This window comes from Lissotriton vulgaris, chromosome 1_1 (assembly GCF_964263255.1).
Source record: "Lissotriton vulgaris chromosome 1_1, aLisVul1.2, whole genome shotgun sequence".
NCBI classification, from domain to species: Eukaryota; Metazoa; Chordata; class Amphibia; order Caudata; family Salamandridae; genus Lissotriton; species Lissotriton vulgaris.
In genome coordinates, this window is record NC_141685.1 from 29,219,743 (window position 1) to 29,240,713 (window position 20,971).

A 20,971-nucleotide genomic window follows, 5' to 3' on the forward strand; every position below is an offset into this window, starting at 1 on the left:
CACTGAAAGGAGGAGTCACCTTACCTCGTGACTGGAAAAGATTTCTTCAAAGAAAAACAACTTGCAAACATCCGGACCCAACACAAGATGGCAGGAGTATGTAAAGCATGTGCATCTACAGCACACATGCCTCGAACAGAGGATTAATGGCCCCCAATCCCTACCGTGGTATCTGGTCATATTGTGGCTGAGTGTGCCATGTGATGTGGCAGGCTACAGTGCTTGGTGTGATATGGTCATTTTTGACAAGGTGGAGTGCTGAACGGTTAGACAAATTTTGGATTTCTTTGTTTTTGGGATCGTGTGATATAGTGTGGTACCTACTGTATGATGTAAATAAATTACATTGCAAATATATCATAAGGATGTGGGGTGAGTGTTATTAGGGCTGAAGTCTTGTTGATTAGATGCAGAATACCAGGTCTGGGAGGTCAGTACTGACTAGGGCAGGTTAGCAGCTGCACAGGTGTTACATTTCATATTTATAGTGTTATTGTTATCATATATATGTACGGCATGCAACATGTTATGTTTCTTTATTAGTTCTGCATTCAAAACAGAGCTTTGCTCATGTATCATTCCGTTACTGGTAGGCAGTTGCATCCTGCTGCCTTATGCTGTGCTGTCCAATAAATCATCTTTAATTTAACCTTGAATTGAGTTCTTACAAAATTTGGCAATGAGGCCAGGCCTACTCCAGCAATTTTTCAGCACAGGAGCGGAGTCTGAACCCACTTTTACAATGTTTTTTGAATTTTCGGAAAAAAACTTTGTTTCAGACTGTTTATTCTGCCTTTGTTTGGATTTACCGGAGGAATAATATTTCTACATTCAAGGTATTGTGCGAGACTGTGTACTGTTCCGGTATTATTATTTTACTGTTTTGGATATTTACATTGATTCCCGCATCATATCAACTTCAATCTTTATTGAGACATGCACTGGAGAGTGTGTTCTTTCTCCTTACTTTCGATCCTCGATCTTTGGCCATACGTCACAAGTACAGGCTTCCTGATTATGGCTGACGGTGCTGGAATCATCGCGCTTAGCCGTGCATTCAGTTCCTGTTACTTAGAAACACAGAGGCGAACATTTACGGAGATCGGGTTTCTTTTGGTATTATTAGCCTTTTAACCCATAATCTTCGTGAGTTGAAGCCCTTAATATGGATTTTGATTGCCCTTAAACTATTTAACCATTTATCTGCAACACATTGAGGCCTGAATTCGTTTTCAAAGAATTAACAGGCTAACCATTGGAATAAGAAGCTGGCAAGTACTTATTATTTTCTTTTTTTTACCTTGCATATTATTATTTTTTTTAATGTGTCTATTCAAACCATTCATTGCCTAATCATCATGCTGGATAGTGTTTTGGTTTGCTTTGTACATTATCTGCATGTTGCTTTTTGCTCAGTAAGTGTACACAATATTACATTGTGACATTCAGGATGCAGTTTGATCCCCCAGCTAAATTCCTACAAGTCAGGGGTGATCCTCTCATGTTTGGGCCAGATGGAAAGAGGAATTCTTTAAATATATGAAGGCTATTGATGGGGAGCGTATGGGAGCTGAAAAAAAGCATTTTACTCCATTGTCTTGGCTCTGAAGGTCAAGAAATATTTAGACACTTGCCTCAATTTCCGTTACATTCTAGCGATGGTGACTCTATTAATGTTTATGTAGAAGCCTTAAATAGATTGGAGAAAAGGTTTAAACCAACAGCCAATATTGCGCTTAACAGGTTCAAATTTTACACTAGAGCACAAAAACATGATGAATCATTTGATGACTTTCTTACTTCCTTAAGATCTTTATGTTTACATTGCAACTTTGGGGCAATCTCTGATGAGATGAACCGCGATCAGATCATTGTCCATGTTAAAAATAAAAAAATTCAGGAAAAACTTTGGTGCATGGGTGATCCCAAATTGGAAGAAGCTATTGCTATAGCTAAATCTACGGAAATGTCAGAGGAGTGGATGGACATTGTTGTTAAGCAAAATTCCAATACCAATAAATCCACTCCTAAAGAGGAAGTTTGTATTGTTAAACCCAAAATGGATAACAAAAATGTTATTCCTACACAAGGGAAAAACAAGAGCTCCTTTAACAATTTTAACAGCAAGAGAATTGATCAATCCAATAACTCGTTTTCTAGTTTCAGGTGTGGTAGAAAATCACACATTGCTTCTTTTCAAGGATGCCCAGCCATCAACAAAGAATGTAATATTTGTGGGAGAATATGACATTTTAGTAATGTTTGCAGGGAAGTTGCTACAATAGCCAATAACGTTTTGGTCAATCGCGTTTATCTACCAACAGTTTGGATTCTGCAAAAGTGTCATCTATTAACAAAAGTGAAGATGTGAATCACAAATCTGATTGTTGTTTCCATTGTTCAAAAAGGTTGTGTAGTTGTAAGCAGTATGAGGTCACCTAAATGCATTTTTCATATCCTCACTATTGAAATTTAACTCATGGTGGACTCAGGATCGCCATGGACTATAATTACTAGAGAATATTTTAATGAAAGATTGAAAAATATATGTGACATTTCTAATTTGCAACAATCAGAGATTATTGCTGAGAGCTTTGATGGGTCTAGAATTGATATTGAAGGTTATTTAAGAGTACCTCTAGCCTTTAAAGCTCACATAAAACTGTATATTGTTGTTAAAGGAGTCAATGTTCTTGGTTGGCATGACCAATGGGAGCTAGGTATTACTCTAAATCCACGTGCTTAAGATCCTGTTTCTCTTTGCAGTGAGCAAGATATGGTAAGTGTCATGTGTCAAAGTTTAGAAGTGATAAGTATAACAGAGTCTTTTGTGACCAATTGGGGAAATTGAAAACGTTTGCACTCAAAATTGTTCTTAAGGAAGATGCTATTGATGTTAAACAAAAATTGAGAGGAGTTCCCCTTAATGTTAGAGATGAGTTAAAGGAAATGTTAAATGATTTACTGAAAGACAATATTATTGAACCCATTGAATCCTCAGAATGGGTTTCACCCATAGTTTTGGTATGGAAGCCTGATCAAAAATTAAGAGTTTGCATTGATTTGAGAGCTCTAATTCCAACATCATCATTGATTGTCATCCCCTTCCTAATATTAATGAGCTTGTTTCTTTGTTTGATGGTGCGCAGATCTTCTCCACTCTAGATCTTAGGTCTGCGTATCATCAAATTGAACTTACTGAGGAGTCAAAAAAATGCACTGCTTTTATTACGCCAATAGGTTTGTTTCAGTACAAAAGGATGCCTTTTGGTTTGGCGTCAGCAGCCTCGGTTTTCCAGAGAGTCATGTTGCATATTTTTAGAGATCTTGATTTGTTTCTCAAATGTTTCCAAGATGATATTTTGTTTTTTTCCAAGAATGAGTTAGAACATTTGTCACATTTGGATGAAGTATGCAAAAGACTTGGAAATTGTGGACTCACTCTCAAAAGCACATAAATGCTAGTTATTCAGTAGATCCATAGAGTATTTAGGACACACTATCAGGTGAGGGTTTAGTTTAAAAAAAAATATCAAACAGATGGTGACACTGAGTGGAATGTGGCTTTTTCATCTAGGACGCTGAATGAAACGGAGCGCAAATATGCTGTAATTGAACGTGAGTTGCTTGCATGTGTGTGGGCTGTAGAACATTATAGAATTTACATTTGGGGCAATAAATTTGTCTTTAGAACGGAACACAAACCCCTTTTACACATACTGTCTGTCGGAGGGGGTTGGAATTCCACAGCAAGAATTGCACGTTTGGCATCTAAACTTCAAGAGTAGAATTTCACCGTAGAATACATTCCAGGAAAAAAAATTGTACTGCCGATTGTCTCTCACGCCTTCCATGTGAAGATAGTGGTAACAATGTGAATGAGCTCAAAGAAGTTGATTTTATTTTAGGAATATCTGATTTAGGTTCTCCACAGTATCAAGATATTACTGCACAATGTTGGAATGAATTTCAAGAAGCTGATGAGAAATATATGCTTCTCAGAAAATGTGTTTTGGAAGGTTGGCCAAGCAAAACTAATGTTAGTCCAGATTTACTTCCATTTTACAATGTAGCAGAGGATGTATGGTGTGAGGGTGAGTTTATATTTAAAGCTGGGAAATGCATTCCATCCAGTGGAGTACAAGTAATGATTTTAAAACTAGCGCACAAAATGCATCCTGGAATTTCTGCGATGAAGCGCTTAATAAGATGGTATTTTTGGTGGCCAGGCATGGACAGATTCATTGACCGTACAGTTAGAGTGTACTGAGTGTTATGCCAGTGACAAGATGTTAAAAGTGCATACCCCACCTCTCAAAACTGTGAAATGGCCTCAGGTTCCATGGAATAAGATTGCTATTGATATATCAGGTCCTTTTCAGATTTTACCAGAAGCGTCACGTTTTGCTTTGGTCATTATTGACTATCACTCGAAATGGCCAGAGGTGAAATTTGTGGCTAAAGCTACCACTAGTGCTGTTATTAGTTTTTTCAAAGACGTTTTTGCACGAGAAGGGTGCCCATCTACTCTAGTCTCTGATAACGGAGTGCAGTTAGTTTCATCAGAAATGGAATGTTTCTTGAAGAGTTGTAATATCAGACATATTCGCACATCTCTCTATGAACCCCATGAAAATGGCCAAGTTGAGTGCTGTAATCGCGTGTTGAAAGGTTTTGTTTCTGATGCGGTTAAAGAAAAAGGTAATTGGTTGAGTGTTCTTAGAGAAAAATCGTGGACTTATCGTATCACTCCACACACTACCACGAAGATCAGTCCTTTTAAATTACTTAAAGGAAGAGATCCAGCTTCTGATATTTGTCCTTGGTGGTTTAAGGAAAAGTGTAAAAACGAGGTAGAGAATGAAGTTGACATTCAGGAAGTTGCCAATAAAGTTGGTTGTAAGCAGGACAAGATCCCTTCATGGTACAATAACAAGTGGAAAACAAGGGAACACAATTTGGAAGTGGGCGATTGGGTCAGGATTTTGAAACCTTTTCTGGTCAGTAAGGGTATGAGTAGATATGACAGACCTATCCAAATTAAAAAAGTGTTTAGAAATACAGTTATCACCCAAGATGGAAAAGTATGGCATTCAAGGAAAGTGGCCAAGTGTCCTGTACAAAATGTTACAAGGTTTCAGGAAATTTCCATTCAGGATAACAAGTTCAGTCATGAACCAAAATGTGATTCTGTGGCATCAAGAATCAAAAATAATGTACGGGTCAGAAGAAGGCCTGTTTCGCTGCAAGATTTTGTATAATTTATTTTATTTCTTTCTTTCCTTTTCTGTTGTTTAAATGAGGGAGATGTGTTGCATTTCAAATGTATAGTGTTATTGTTATCATATATATGTAAATCATTATGTTTCTTTACGGCATACAACATGTTATGTTTCTTCATTAGTTCTGCATTCTAAACAGAGTTTGCTCATGTTTCATTCTGTTACTGGTAGGCAGTTGCATCCTGCTGCCGTCCTGCCAGAACCTTATGCTGTGCTGTCCAATAAATCATCTTTAATTTAACCTTGAATTGAGTTCTTACAACAGGCCTTGGGCACTGATCCTATTGAGGATAATATGTGACGGGTCACTGGTGACTGGAGCTGGCTAGCAACAACGCTGGCCTCTGTTATTCATTACAAGCAGGGTAACAATACATGTCAATGTTGACTGGAACTGGTTGGCAGGAGAGTTGACCTCTGGTTTTGAATATTTGCAGGATTTAAGGAACAGGGGTCACTACTGACTGGAGTTACTTAGCAGGATAATGGATCTCAGGGAGCCAATACTGACTGAAGCTGGTTAGTATGATCACTAGTCCCAAGGTGCTACTAATGACTCCAGTTGGCTAGAATGATAACAGGTCCCAGGGGCCAGTACTAACAGGAGCTGGCTAGTAGGCTTACATACAGGTCCAAGGGGCCACTACTGACTGGAGCTAGCTAAAAGAATAACAGACCCAAGGGTGGTGGGGTGCGAGTGGCACCAGTGACCGGAGTTGGCTAGAAGCATTGATGACCTTTGGTATTGATTAAATGTAGGATTCCAGGTCACAGGAGGCACTGCTGAATACGGCTGCTTAGCAGCAGTGGTAGCCTCCAGGAAGAAGGAATTGAGAAAGCATAACTGGATATACTGGTTTCTTTAACACCGATTATTAATATATTATAATACCATAAGACCAGGTTGGTAGTGGTGTCCCCAATAAGGTGATTACCGCACATCAAAAACAAAGATATAAGTAAACGATCTGAAAGTTAGAGGCAACTAGTAAGTATATTGCTGTAAGTCCAGCACAGGTGTTAGGGAGTCTAATGTCACTAACTACCAAAAGTGACTAAAGCAGATCCAAAGGACCTGCCGGCACACAACGTATTTTAGATAGTCAATACAGCACACCAAATTAAAATTATAACAATATCCTATACAATTCAGGACTGTATGCACAATAGAACTGTAATATCTTTTTCAAATAAATTTTTATTGTTGCTCTAGGCATATCATCTGAAAAAAATATGAGGACACGGGCTGGCTTCAACATTCAGCCAGTATCCGTCAGTTCCGCAACTTTTCTTTTTCTCAATAGGATTATTCATATATCAAAATCGACAGTACAGTTTAACCAAGGCTAGTTACAGATGCAAATAAACGAGAGAAAACAACCCCTAAAAACAGCTCCTACCATGCCCGCCCACCTCCCCCACCTCGAAGTCCGTCTACCCTTTGCTGATAAAGTCACATCCACCGGATGAGAACAGGGTTCTACAGTAAGACATTGAACAGGCCCTGTCTCCGTCACCACCTTTAGGTGTGTGTCAAACATCAAGTATGACAAAGTTCCCCTTCAGGTCCCCTGTGAGGTCACTCCAGTCCTAGAACTGTAATATCAATGTGATGAATTTAGCAAATCTCCAATTGTATCAAGACAAGATGATCCGATGAAAGTACTGGTGCATGTAGTTTTCTTTATTTTCTTATTCAAATTCAAGCGTAAAAGGCAGCCAACACGTGTTTCGTTTGTACAACGTTGGTGTATTCAGACTTTTTCAAGGATAAGGTAAACGGTCAAAGTAATAATTCAATGTGTCCAATAACTGTCTTCGTGTAGGACAACCCAAAGTTACTATCATTACAAATGGGCAAAAAGGTAGTAGAGTCCAAATTGTAAAATACAGTGAAGACACAAAGTCCAATAGTGGTAATAAATAATTAGCGTTTTAATCCTTAAATAAGGTTGAATCTCAAAAGCATAAAAGAAACCTTAAGTATTAGGGGGAGGTCACAGATGGGGCATAGAACGAGCGTCCTCCACAACACTAGGTAAACTGTAACCTTGTAGTAAGGTCGCAGGTGAATTGTAGATAAAGTGTCCAATATGCAAGAGTACGTGAGCCAATGTTATAGAAACTAAACAAAGAACAAAGGACGTACCCCACCAATTGATGTGGTGGTCCCGAAGCTGGGATCCCAATATATGTGGGGTGATAAACCTAGGAATTGGCACTGCACGAAACAAAATTAACTCAATCCAAATATATGCAAAAGAGGGTTTTTAGCAAATATATATGTATTTTTATTTTGATGTAGAAAACACTTATATACATAAATAACACATGATTATCTTACGAATATTGCACAACATACATAAGAAATTAGGAAAAGATAAAAGTGACAAAGATGCATTCTACTTTGAGGCCTACCCAGTAACACTTCACACTTCAGTCATATTTTCATTCTTTCAACTTTTCAAAAACTAATCCTACCTAAAGTTCTATCATTCCACTTACATTCTTCCATACATTCCCATCGTTCTGGTGTATGCCACACATAGATGGTAAATATGTGGCATAGAACAGAATATTATTCCAGACAAATAATCTTAATACGGCCCCTAATTAATGCCACATAGTATGCCGTATTTCTGGAGACACGAGCCGACGCGCGTTTCGGTGACAGGCCGGATGGGCCACACCTTCGTCAGGGCTGGGAGTTGTTGACTGGGAGGGGAGGAGATAATGATCTATTGTAAATTTCTGGTTGAAACCGATATAGAGGCTCAAACCCGAATGTCTTGCATCTCCGGAAAGATATTTTCTAATATTCCTTCAAAACTGGTGCTACCATACAGGACCTAAAACTGAAATGGTATACAGAAGGTTCCCCAGAGCAAAGGGCGCATTAATTGTATTTTCAGGGAAACAGGGATCTGAATCTTTGGATTTGTATGCCAAAAAATTGGGCTCCACTAAGCAGGGTTTTACAGGTGAAGGATGAATAAAGGACCGCTATACTTCGGAGATTTTGGCAATATCAAGCAGGTATCCCATGAATGATAAGGGACTTAAAAGCGGTGAATCTGGAAGATATAGGTCCACCAAAACTGCTGGCATATGCTCGCATACGTACTGAGCCTGTAGTAATACCTACAGGCTCAGTACGTATGCGAGTCCTGTCTCCCGTGAGGAAAGGTCGATCCGGCCAATCGACGGAACCCCATCTATGGACTGCGCGTCCATTATGCCAAGCGGCTCCCTCGGCAGCAACACGCCGTCCCTGAACCGGAGAAACATAGCGGGCATTCACCTTTACATCTAACGGTACCTCTTCAAGAGATCCGTTGTTCGGCATATGCCAGCAGTTTTGGTGGACCTATATCTTCCAGATTCACCGCTTTTAAGTCCCTTATCATTCATGGGATACCTGCTTGATATTGCCAAAATCTCCGAAGTATAGCGGTCCTTTATTCATCCTTCACCTGTAAAACCCTGCGTAGTGGAGCCCAATTTTTTGGCATACAAATCCAAAGATTCAGATCCCCGTTTCCCTGAAAATACAATTAATGCGCCCTTTGCTCTGGGGAACCTTCTGTATACCATTTCAGTTTTAGGTCCTGTATGGTAGCACCAGTTTTGAAGGAATATTAGAAAATATCTTTCCGGAGATGCAAGACATTCGGGTTTGAGCCTCTATATCGGTTTCAACCAGAAATTTACAATAGATCATTATCTCCTCCCCTCCCAGTCAACAACTCCCAGCCCTGACGAAGGTGTGGCCCATCCGGCCTGTCACCGAAACGCGCGTCGGCTCGTGTCTCCAGAAATACGGCATACTATGTGGCATTAATTAGGGGCCGTATTAAGATTATTTGTCTGGAATAATATTCTGTTCTATGCCACATATTTACCATCTATGTGTGGCATACACCAGAACGATGGGAATGTATGGAAGAATGTAAGTGGAATGATAGAACTTTAGGTAGGATTCGTTTTTGAAAAGTTGAAAGAATGAAAGTATGACTGAAGTGTGAAGTGTTACTGGGTAGGCCTCAAAGTAGAATGCATCTTTGTCACTTTTATCTTTTCCTAATTTCTTATGTATGTTGTGCAATATTCGTAAGATAATCATGTGTTATTTATGTATATAAGTGTTTTCTACATCAAAATAAAAATACATATATATTTGCTAAAAACCCTCTTTTGCATATATTTGGATTGAGTTAATTTTGTTTCGTGCAGTGCCAATTCCTAGGTTTATCACCCCACATATATTGGGATCCCAGCTTCGGGACCACCACATCAATTGGCGGGGTACGTCCTTTGTTCTTTGTTTAGTTTTTTTCCCTCCACGACCTGCCTACATCCAACAAGAAGCCCATTGGGGAACCCCCTTCTTTCACTTTTTCAATGTTATAGAAACCCCATCCGTAGATAACTGAAAGACGCACGGGTACCCCCACAGATGATAACGCGGCAAATTTTGGGTTGTACTCCAAGACAGTTATTGGACACCTTGAATTATTACTTCAACCGTTTACCTTAGCCTTGAAAAAGTCTGAATATACCAACTTTGTACAGACGAAACACGTGTTGGCTGCCTTTTACGCTTGAATTTGAATAAGAAAATAAAGAAACCAGTACTTTCATCGGGTTATCTTGTCTTGATACAATTGGAGATTTGCTAAATTCATCACATTGATATTACAATTCTATTGTGCATACAGTCCTGAAGTGTATGGGATATTCTCATAAAAAGAATTTGGTGTGCTGTATTGACTATCTAAAATATATTACAATACCAAATTACAATATTCTTATATTAATTTGATGTGCCTGTTCGCCCTAATATGCCAGCAAAGTTACATGATTCCATTAGGGCCCAGAACCATTTTATTTAGTGATGTCCATCTGCACACTTTCCTGCATCTTGTAATAAATTGAACATTGACAAGCAGAAGTGTTATTTCCAGAAACAGTGAATTCTGCAGCTAGTCTGTGTATCTTTTATCTGCACCTCACGGACTCCTCATATTCCTCTCGAGACAAGAGCCTGCCTCCTATTCATTAGTGTTGTTTTAGTAACTGTTTCTATCACGTGTTCATGTTTCATTGACTTGTATTAGGAGAAAAGTGTATAAAAATACATCGTGTAGCGTTAGCATTATATACTCCAACTTGCTTTAGGGTGGATGCTCTCGTCCATTGCAAAGACAATTGTCACTTGTTAGTTTGCTTGGCCTTTTGCTATTTTTACATTAAATGTATGATAGATTTGTTGGCCTCCTTGTGTGTTGTGTTTCATTTTACATATCATATGAGATGACGAGGAAAATGACAGTCCAGTATACACATTCTTCATATAAATCAACTCACAGTATACTGTTCTGGAGGTTCAGTCCCACAGACATTATCTCTAACTGAACACCCTAGGAAGCATGTGCTTTTCAAACCAGTTGCCCTCTGATGCGGCGTCCTCACTATTGAATAAGTCAATATGTCCTGAGTTTTAGGAGAGTTATCGTATCTAGTGCACTCTGTTAGACAGCGCTCACCTGTGGTAGTAAGAGGTTAATAGGCACCGTATCACCTATGCGCGGTGCAGGGCTTTGAGTTACAGAGCTCCTCATGCTGTGGAGAAGATTAGTTCACAATTACACATTTTCCCATATTTGGTCCTGATGAAATGCCAACAGATTGCTCCATGACTACACAAGGCATGAAAAAGGCTGACCTGAAGTATAGACCCCAGCTTACCAGCAGGTCTATAGGTGATCGACACTTTCACACAGTGATAGGCACCATTAGTTCCTCAATTTCTCTGCTACTGTTTTTAATCTCAACATGGACCAGGAAGATCACATTAATTATATTGTAGCAACTGTCCGATAGTTGATCTTATATTCAGACTTTCACCAATCTCACATCTTATGACACAACATCCTCTGTCCTACTATGCTCATCCGGCGTCCTTAATAAAAGATCTCCAACAAAGTGCCCTCTTGTGGTGCCCGCCAGGCATTGTAGCGCCCGCCTGGTGAGGAGTATAGGCCAATCATGAAGCATGTCACCTTTAGGGGAGTGAACGCAACTTGACTCAGAAGCACATGCTTCCTAGGGTGACTGTGTTCAGTTACAGATAATGTCACTGGGACTGCACCTCCGGAACAGTATCATGTGAGTTGACTGTGTTTTATTTTAACAAATGTACATAGCAGATATTGGCGCTTGCCTGTTTCACAAAAATGATCGGATACCTGCCTCAGAGCACACTTCTTAAGACGAGTATGGGGTTATCATGTTGTTGCTACAAGCTCCTTACCTGTACGAGTTATCGGGAACGATGCAGGGGCAGACCCAAACCAGCCACACGTGGAGATCAATGACAAATACTGAAGAATTAACGGAGCTTCTAATCTGTTGACCATTACTTAATTGACCTTGAAAATAAAAGACACGTTTTTAGTAATCTGGTGACTCATGACCATAAAAAACAAAGGTTATAAATTCAATATTATGTCAAATACTTAAAAAATGGAACTGGATGTGCTGAATCAGAAGTTGTCCCAGGTCATGCCTGACACCTTCCACCACGATTGCTTATGGGACTTGTAGTTTTGTTTTCCTCATTAAAAGGATGGTCTCTAAAGTCTTAGGTCACCTTTTAGACCCTATCTTTTCAAATATTTCTGAATTAAAAGTTATGGAACCTTTTCCCATCCCGTGGTCAGACCACTTTTTAGGTCCATTCAGCTGGCAAACTCCTATAAAGGACCCCAATGTGCCTGCCCCACACATCCTAGAACGTCCCTGGTCCACACTAGCCCCTAATACATGGAAGCTCGAACTAGTCATTTCCACTTATGATCAGACCCATTAATAGCAGACAAGAAATTCTCACTTTGGATCGAGAATTCTCTAGATCTAGTACTGCCAAGAAAAATCTTACTAAAAAAAAGCAGAACGTTTAAATCCCCCTGGTTCACTCCTGAACTCCGTGATATGAAAAAAACATTGCAAAAAACTTGAAAGAGTATGGAGAAAACACTTTGCTAGTATTAAAAAACTGAATACAGATTAGCCATCAAATCCTATAAAGCCGCCCTTAAAAAAACTCAGTCGGCCTTCTTGAAAGAAAAAATTAAATCCTCTGCTAACTCCTCCAGGGAAACATTCCGCATTGTCAAAGAACTCTTGAAAGTCCCCGACCCACCCACAGCCCCTGACCATTCTGGTCGCCGATGCACTTGGCAGAATTTTTCGCTACCAAAATACAAAATATCCTACAACCCCTCACAAATAATGACTATCCACCAGAGCCCTACCCACCAGAACCCCAAAATAATGCCCTCTGCTTAGACTAATTTTCCCCCATCACAGTGGAGCTGCTCCTCCCAATTTTAGAATCAATCAAGAGAGGTTCTCCCCTGGACCCGACACCTTTCAATATCTTGAAGTCAGTGGCATCCACCATCAACCCCTCCATCTAAAACTTAATGAATGCTTCCCTAATACAGGGCACTGTACCACTCAATTGGAAAAAAGAAATAGTAAAGGCACTGTTAAAAAAAACACCTCAATCCCACTGAGATGGGTAATTACCAGCCCATCTCCTTACTTCCAGGAATCAGCTAGGTGGCAGAAAAATGTGTCAATCAACAGCTTTCAGCCCTCCTTGAGTCCGGTGGACTCGTACACTGTTCTCAGACAGGCTTCCGCCCTGGCTAGGGCACTGATACCACACTGATGGCAGTTGTAGAAGAGGCGAGAAAGATTCTTGACTCAGGAGGATCAGCAGCTGTGATCCTCCTGGATCTAAGCGCAGCCTTCGATACGGTGAACCACCGTATCCTGGGTCACCGGCTTAGTAGATAGGAGTTACAGGGTCGGCTTTATCCTGGCTGAAATCATTCCTCAAAAATAGAACCTTCCAGGTCTCTGAAGGCAACATCTGTTCCAGAGCTATTCCACTCCAATGTGGGGTGCCTCAGGGCTCGTCCCTGAGCCCTACTCTTTTTAATGTGTATATGTCCCCACTCGAGCAAATAGTTGCCCCCTTCGGAATTAAACCGGTCACCTACGCGGACGACACCCAACTTGTTGTCTCGCTGAATCAGTCTGACCATTCCCTGGAAAAACCTGTGATCCTGCCTCAAAGAAATCTTTAGCTGAATGAACAGCTCTCGCCCTAAAATTAACAGCGAAAAAACTGAGCTTCTGGTGCTGGGTAATCAATCAAAATGAATCCCTAATTCCACGTAGCTGCCTTGTATGGGGCCAGCTTCCACTCCTAAAAAAAGAGATAAAAAGCCTGGGTATCTGGCTCGACCAGGATCTTACCTTTCAAACCCAAGCAAGGAAAACTGCGGGAGTCTGTTTTGGCCTGTTTTGAACTGCACGGAAAATCCTCCCCCTCTTACCTGCCCACTCCAGAAAATTCCTTAATCAGGGCCTCGTCTTCTACAGACTGGATTATGGTAACGCCTTCTATTTTGGGGCTCCTAAAATAGTTATTTCTAAACTTCAACTAGTCCAGAACTAGGCAGCCAGACTTCTGGCAGGCACAAAAAAAAAACAACAAAAAAAGAATCGGTGCTCGGCCAAACCCGCCTTAAGTACCCTCCACTGGCTCCCATTTCAGGAGAGGGTTAACTTCAAGTCCCTCTATATTACACACAAAATCCTTTAGGGCTAGGGCCCCCCAATCCTTAGAGCTCTGATTAAACCGTTGAAAGCTTCGTTCCGACCATCTTCGCTTACCCGGCAATCCCAGAATTAAGAAGGCGCGACAGGGGGGCACCTCTTCTCCTACAACGTCTCCAGGCTCTGGAACTCCCTTCCTCTTACCATCCGCAGGGAAACTAACCTACTAAAATTTGCAAGATCCTGAAAAACTGGCTCTTCCCATAAAACTATTTTGATCTCTTGCTAAATCCGTAGCGCTGGGACGCAGCCGGGTAGCCATGCGCTTTATAAATCCCATTCCATTTCAAGTCCCAGTGTTCTAAGCGATGTTGGTCAAAATCAGAGGCCTGACGGAGGATGAAGCATGACACTGCTCTGCTTAGCAGTGAGATGACTGACAGTTCCCCAGCCCTTCCATTCTTTGACAGACAGGCTCGTCGGCCGTTCATATTTTTTTGCCACGACTAAGAAACTTTTATTGCAGCTTGTGTCACTGAAGAGATAAAACGCCTGGGTGTGTTTAATTAACTACTGACAAACATGAACAATCAAGAACATGAGTTTCTGGTAAACTATCAAGCACCTGTGGAAATTTGAGTAATTGATGTACATAAACAGCGTTCATTATTCCATTTTCCCGCTCCTCTCCCTGTAAGCACCATGAATACCGTAAACTATTGACCGCATCACTCTGCCAGTAAAAGCCCGCACCCATATGTACATGACAGCCATTTTAGGCACCCTGGCCTTTTTCCTGCTCATTAGAATCACCGGCTTCCCTTCTGCGCGTATCTGAACCCCCCTCCCTCTCTCACATGCATAGACTATGAAACCCTCTCCCTCTGCGCGACCCTGCCCTGAAAGGCAACCCTCCTGCTTGACCCACGCAAACCCCCCCATTCCCTCTTGAAGAGGCATCCTTTGCCTTAGCTGACATAGCCCTCCCCAGCTGCACCTGACTGTCCCCACTCTCTCACGCATAAGTCATAAGATCTCTCTCTCTCTGCGACTCTGTCCCTGTACACACCCTGGTTCCCCCTCCCTTCTCCCTCACACGGGCAAGTCATAAACCTTCTTCTTCTGCAAGACCCTGTCCTTGGGAGTCACGGCCGCGCCTGACCAGCACCTCCTTTCCTTTCATGAATAACCCCTCTGTTAGTAAACCCTCCCTCCGCGATTGACTGTCCACACATGTCTGAGGTCATCGCCTAAGCCAAGAGATACTGTTTACTGCTTATTGTATGGAATCACTCCTCTTTAAAGGACCCACTATTGATCCTAGGCACCCCACCCCCTGGGCTATGATCAGGCGCACACATCCTAAAAGTTGGCGGAACACTCAGCTGCGTGATTACCCTCCCCTCTTATCAGCAGGTCAAGGGTCCCTATTGTGAACATATGTGGGGTAGGATTGACACGAGGATCATGGGGATGTTCTTTCCGTGTTTCACAATGTCGTGATTGTGATGCTAAATGTTCTGTAAAGTATATAAGACGACGTTGCAGCTCACTTGTTAGAGCACCTCCCGAAAGACACTGTGTTTCGTGTCCGAAATGACAGGCTCTCCTCATGAGCAATAAATCCTGTTCTTGTGACTCCTGCTTCCAGCGCCCGTCTCTTTATTTTGGTAACTATTCAAAATGGGAACTAAGAGGCGACTTGCACCAGCCATCCGGGCATCGATACTAGTATGGACTCACATTTTACAATTGGCGCCCAACGTGGGGCCCATCAGTGACATGAGGTCCAGTAAGAGAGATCCAGACGATGAGGTGAATATCTAAATGATCGGAGTATACCTGCCTTGAGAGGGCCCTCGTCCGGCTGCCGATTAAATGAACTTCACCGATTCTGAACGGACCTCTCTCGAGTGACCTACTGTCCTGACTGGAATCCCACAGGAATGCTGCATAGAGTAAGAGAACGATCGGGCGCTGGAGGGGGAAGACGAAGAACTATCCGCATGGTCCGGTCCGGGTAAGATTAAGTAGGGTGTTTTTACGCCTGATTGGTAGGGTGGTTCTATCCACCTGATTGGTTGATTGATTGTATTGGAATCGGTATTTGAATACTGATATTGTTGTTATTGGTTCATTTAGCTTTGAATGCTACTTGAAATATTTGTTCTCTTCTTGAGAACGAGACATTCTCTGTTTGCAAACGGCGGTGAATAGGAACGTTCGCCCCTCTTTGCAGATAGAGAAGGGTAGGTAATGCAGACTTTTGTCCCCGTTGTAATCCGTCATGCCTACTTTTCTCCCCACTGATTGTTTGGAATCGATTAATAATCGATTGTTGCTCTTTGAGATCTTCCCTGTCTACAAACAGAGACGAATAGAAATATTCTGTCTTCCTTTATGGATAGCGAAGGGCAGGTAATGCAGACGTTTGTCCCCGTTGTAATCCGTCATGCCTGTTTTTCTCCCCACTGATTGATTGGTTGCCTGGACATTGTTGTTCCAGGAATTGTTTCATTTGAGGTATTTTCTATTTGCAAACAACGAGGAATAGAAATATTCTGTCTAGTCTTTGCAAGTAGTAAAGGGTAGGTTATGCCCCTTTGTGAATTCGTCAGTCCTACCCACTCCCCACTGATTGTTTATTTGGGGGGTAGCTCGCATGGTCCGTCCAGGAGGCTACCCTTATGGAGGACATATGCTCCCCACTCATGGGCCATTTATTGGAAGTAGGCCATCTGGTCCGTCCAGGAGGCTACCCTAGTAAGTGGAAGTACATCGTTTGGTCTGTCCAGGATGATACCCTAATGAAGGAATATATGTTCCCCTTTTGATCGATAATCTAGTTCCACCCCGGACCATTTATTGGAGGTAACTCGTCTGGTCTGTCCAGGAGTACCCCTAATGAAAAGGACACATAAAAATATGAAGTGATCACCGTACCCTGGTAACAAGAAACTTTAGCTCGAAACACGCTAAGGAAAAGAAGAATAAAAATAAAAAGAAATCAGGCTAAGTCAGTAACCCCCTGATGAGCTTTTTGACTTCACTAAAAATAAGAAACATTAGAAACAGTTCGTAATAAGAAATATAAAATGGCGGAAAAATTTGACAGCAAGACAGCCACGAGGTAGCTAGGTTCCACTGCCTACTGCTGCTCCAAACATGTCTGCCTCATTGCCCACCACGCCCAAATAACGGTCACATGAAATAGATACAAATCAATAGGTACCTACCCCCATTCCGGAAACTCCCGAAGTGCCACAGGTCCGCGGTCACGCCCATCCGGAAGGCGAGGCCTCGAGGCATGCGGGGCTCGCCTGGCCGCAGTCGGAAGGGGAGGCTGTGTGGCGGACGGCCCAGAAAACCGTGATGGCCTCTCCTTCTCTCCTCTTCTGCTGCCCTGCAGGCCACGGGGGGGCTGTCTTGCCTCAGCCACCGACCACCCCCCCCCTTTCTCTCTCTCGCCTGATCCGGCCCGCAAAGGAGGCCGAAGCCAAGGCGAGGACGGCGGCGCTTACAGGTAGTCCCGCCACATGTCGACTCCTGGACAATTGCAGGTAGTCCCGCCACATGTCGACGCCTGGACAATTGCAGGTAGTCCCGCCACATGTCAACCCCTGGATAGTTTCAGGTAGTCCCGCCACATGTCAAAGGGGGGGGGGGCTGTCTTGCCTCAGCCACCGACCCCCCCACCCCCATCTTCAATAGCCGGCACGGCCAATACCGAAGCAGCGGAGCCGAGGATCGGCGCGGGGTCGCTGGAAGGGGGAGGCGGCGCGAACGAGCCTCCCCCACCTCCCTCCAGGTGGAGGCTTCCAGCGACACCCCAACGCTCTTGCTTAAAGAGGGTCCACATCGAAAAGCGGTCTTTTGCCCGGGACGGGCACACGCCCCATGCCTTCTCTCCTCAACTTTGAAGATTCTATGAGAGCCGGGGGGCCCCCCCCCGACCCCTCCGCATGGGCGCCCCCGTCCCCCTCATTGGGACCCGCAACATCGACGCACTCCTGCCGGCGCCAGCCTCAGTTTGGAAATGGCTAAAACACAGCCAAGGTACAGACTTGTTCAGTTCCGGTGGAACACCAGAATGACCCGGTAGGAAAATTGTTGCCGCCCTCCCCACTCTTTGACTGATGGTCCATATTGTTAGACTGTTACCACATTGCGAAAAACTTTTTGAACTGCCAACGGAAGGTTCTGGTCCAACCATGAGTCATTGGAGACATTCTGACTATACCGGAACCTGCCTGACCTCGCCCAAAATGGCGCCGATACACGAAACGAAACTTTCGAACTCCCTGTTCACCCGGATTGCTCGAATATTGATGCTCTGAGATATGTATGCATTTTTGGACAATGAAAGTCGATAAGATGGATAGTGATTATGTGCTTAGAGAAGAAAGCAATACAGATATTGATCATGTGTTTGGACAATGAACTGATTTAGGGTGGGTACTAATTATGATTGGGAACAATGAATTGGTATAATTTAGGCACTGAATGAGCATTTGGATAATGAATTAATGAATTAATTGAAAAACTGAATTCTTGATATGCATCATGCTTGCTCTGTAGTAAAGTTCGATACGATTTTATTGCACTGCCGCACTTTATGCAATGAACTGCCACCAACTTCGTTCTTCTTATGTACAGTTCCAATCTGCTCCGTGGCCGGTCCACTGGGTTGTAGGCCTGTATTTATACACCAGCACTTTTTATTAAAAGTATTTTTGAAAAAGAAAGCATAGTTGTAGCGGTTGCATTAATGAGTTTTGAATGTATTACTACTGTAAGCAACGAGAAAGTATGATGAAGGCTGAAGGTTAAAAAGGACCCGATATTTAGCAGCTACATTATGTGTCACAGGCAGCCGGAAAAGTGTTTTAGAAGCCTCAAAACGACACCACAGAAATGCCACCTAACCACCACCCTTGCACACAACCAAAAGGGGTCGCGACCAAGTAACTCATGTAGATGCGCAGATCGTCAATGATTATCTATCTGACACTACTGGTCCCACTGGGCTTAAAGGCCGAGATGGTAAAGAAATGCACTACGTGGAGATAGGTCGAGTATGTGGTAGGTAAAAACATTTTCGGACTACTGCATGCCGATGTGGTTTGAATGCTGCCCCCCCACCCCTTCTTTCTCCTCCTGCAGGTCGCGTCGGAACGTCGGCTGAAGTATGGGAGAACGATGATCAAACCACCAACGAAAAAGGGAAGGAGGGAATATGTGCATAGTCCTTATGACGATAAGTTTTTAAAAAAGACGTAGACTTAAACATGACTGTTCCTCCTTAGAACATAGCGACTGGGAGGATGGACTGACATAGAAACTTGACGGGTACTGTATGACGAAAATTGACTCGAAATAACACGTTAGATAATGTAACTAGACGTTTGACTAGATAGGGAAAGGACAAAGAAGAGTGCACGGGTAAGAGTTACCAAGGCACCACCCGTCTGGGAAGTTAGAAATGTTGCTGATGTTCAAAATGTACTGCCCCCTTCTCACACCCCTATAGATATAGCCAGACTGTCCGACTGTTCTCCCGATCAATACTTGCCGTTGCCTCAGCCTGAAGAACTTCCCACCAAAGGAGGAAACTGGAAAATGGTTTAAGATCCAACCATGGGTAAATAGCGCGACCAGGTTAATTTCTGATCGACTAACCGAGGTGTAAGTATTGGCAATTGAGAACGCTCGGAGAGATAACAAGCGAGAGGGAAAAGGAGGGAAAGGTAAAAAGAGCTAAGCACGTAGGTAAATAGGACAGTAAAGATACGAAGGATATAAAAAAAATATATAGATCTTGTTGGCCAACTATTGTTTTCTGTTTTGTTGTGAATGTCTTATATATGTAATACAGGTACTGTCTTCCTTCGTCTGAGTTTGTGTGTGTGTGTACTGTAGGGGTTTATGTTCTTTCTTTGTTTGCGTCTCTCCGTTACCTGACCCCCTACTGTTCTGTGTTGTGAACGCACTAAATGACCTATTTTTGTACACGTCTCTCCCTTTCTCTATCTCTCTCCCTCACTCTGTCTCTCTCTCTCTCTCTACATGTCATACGTGTACCAAATGGCTTGTTTAGATTGCGGACGACTCTCACTCTCTATGAGAGTCTCCCTATTTCCTCTTCCTTTTTTTATGATAAAACCGTGCCTCGCTGGCACCAGTCTGATTGGATACTTATTGAACGCGAAGGTGTTCAGCGAAATTAACCGAAACTAAAATGATTGTATCTCGCCATATTACTACCTCTCCTTTCTGCAAAATGAATGAACTTGAATTGGCTGAGAAGGAAAGGACAGGTAAGACGACTAAGGTCCCCCAATCTGGCCTTTTATAGGGGAACTGTATGTCTATGGCACCTTATTTTTTGTTGTTAGAAACAAGCGCCAATGTCTAGATTGACCCCCAATGCCCAGATTGCCCCACTCCCTTTGCACCCAAGCGCTAATGCCCGAAGCATCCCCGCCCCATTTGATTGACCCCAGCTGCTGTCTCGGATATAAACATGATGACCATGAGTAACTGTCGTCCCTCGAGAAAAAACCTGTTTTACGTGACTCTCGATGATAGCGCCCCCGCCTTGTTTGGAAAGGTTAGCCACCCTTGAAGGGAAATGTTAGACTGTTAAAGGCTTGGGTTTGAAAGGCAAGTCTCCACTGGAAGTTCCAAAATGTTGAAATTGATGAAATACGCAGTTGATGGGAATATTATTTCTATACATTTATGTCATGAATAGACGATGAATACACTTGGCATGAACACAGTAGGAATGTTGACATATGCACTGCTTGGTAATAGACCTCTGACTGTGACCGATGAGCGTATCTCCCAAGTGCGTAGGATTAAGGGAGGAGTTCACATGCATAAATGTCTTCGTCTACCAGTTCTCTAAAAGCTTGTTTTGTACCTATTCAAAGATTTACGATCACCGGAGGAGAAGGGTCGGACGTGACGTACAGCCTAGCTGCAGACCTTGAGACACATGCGACCTCGACCAAAGGTGGAGCCGCAGAGCAACAAGATACGGGACGAGACAG

At 42.7% G+C, this 20,971-nt stretch overlaps 1 protein-coding gene across 1 annotated transcript in view; it reads right to left on the bottom strand.

Moving 5' to 3' along the window:
* LOC147737042 (uncharacterized) overlaps window positions 1–20,971 on the bottom strand; it is a 448,671-nt gene that overhangs the window by 72,974 nt on the left and 354,726 nt on the right. The window contains exon 5 of the mRNA XM_086960806.1: window positions 11,596–11,713. The gene's annotated coding sequence lies outside the window, so the exon portion shown is untranslated. The remainder of the gene's footprint in view (window positions 1–11,595; window positions 11,714–20,971) is intronic.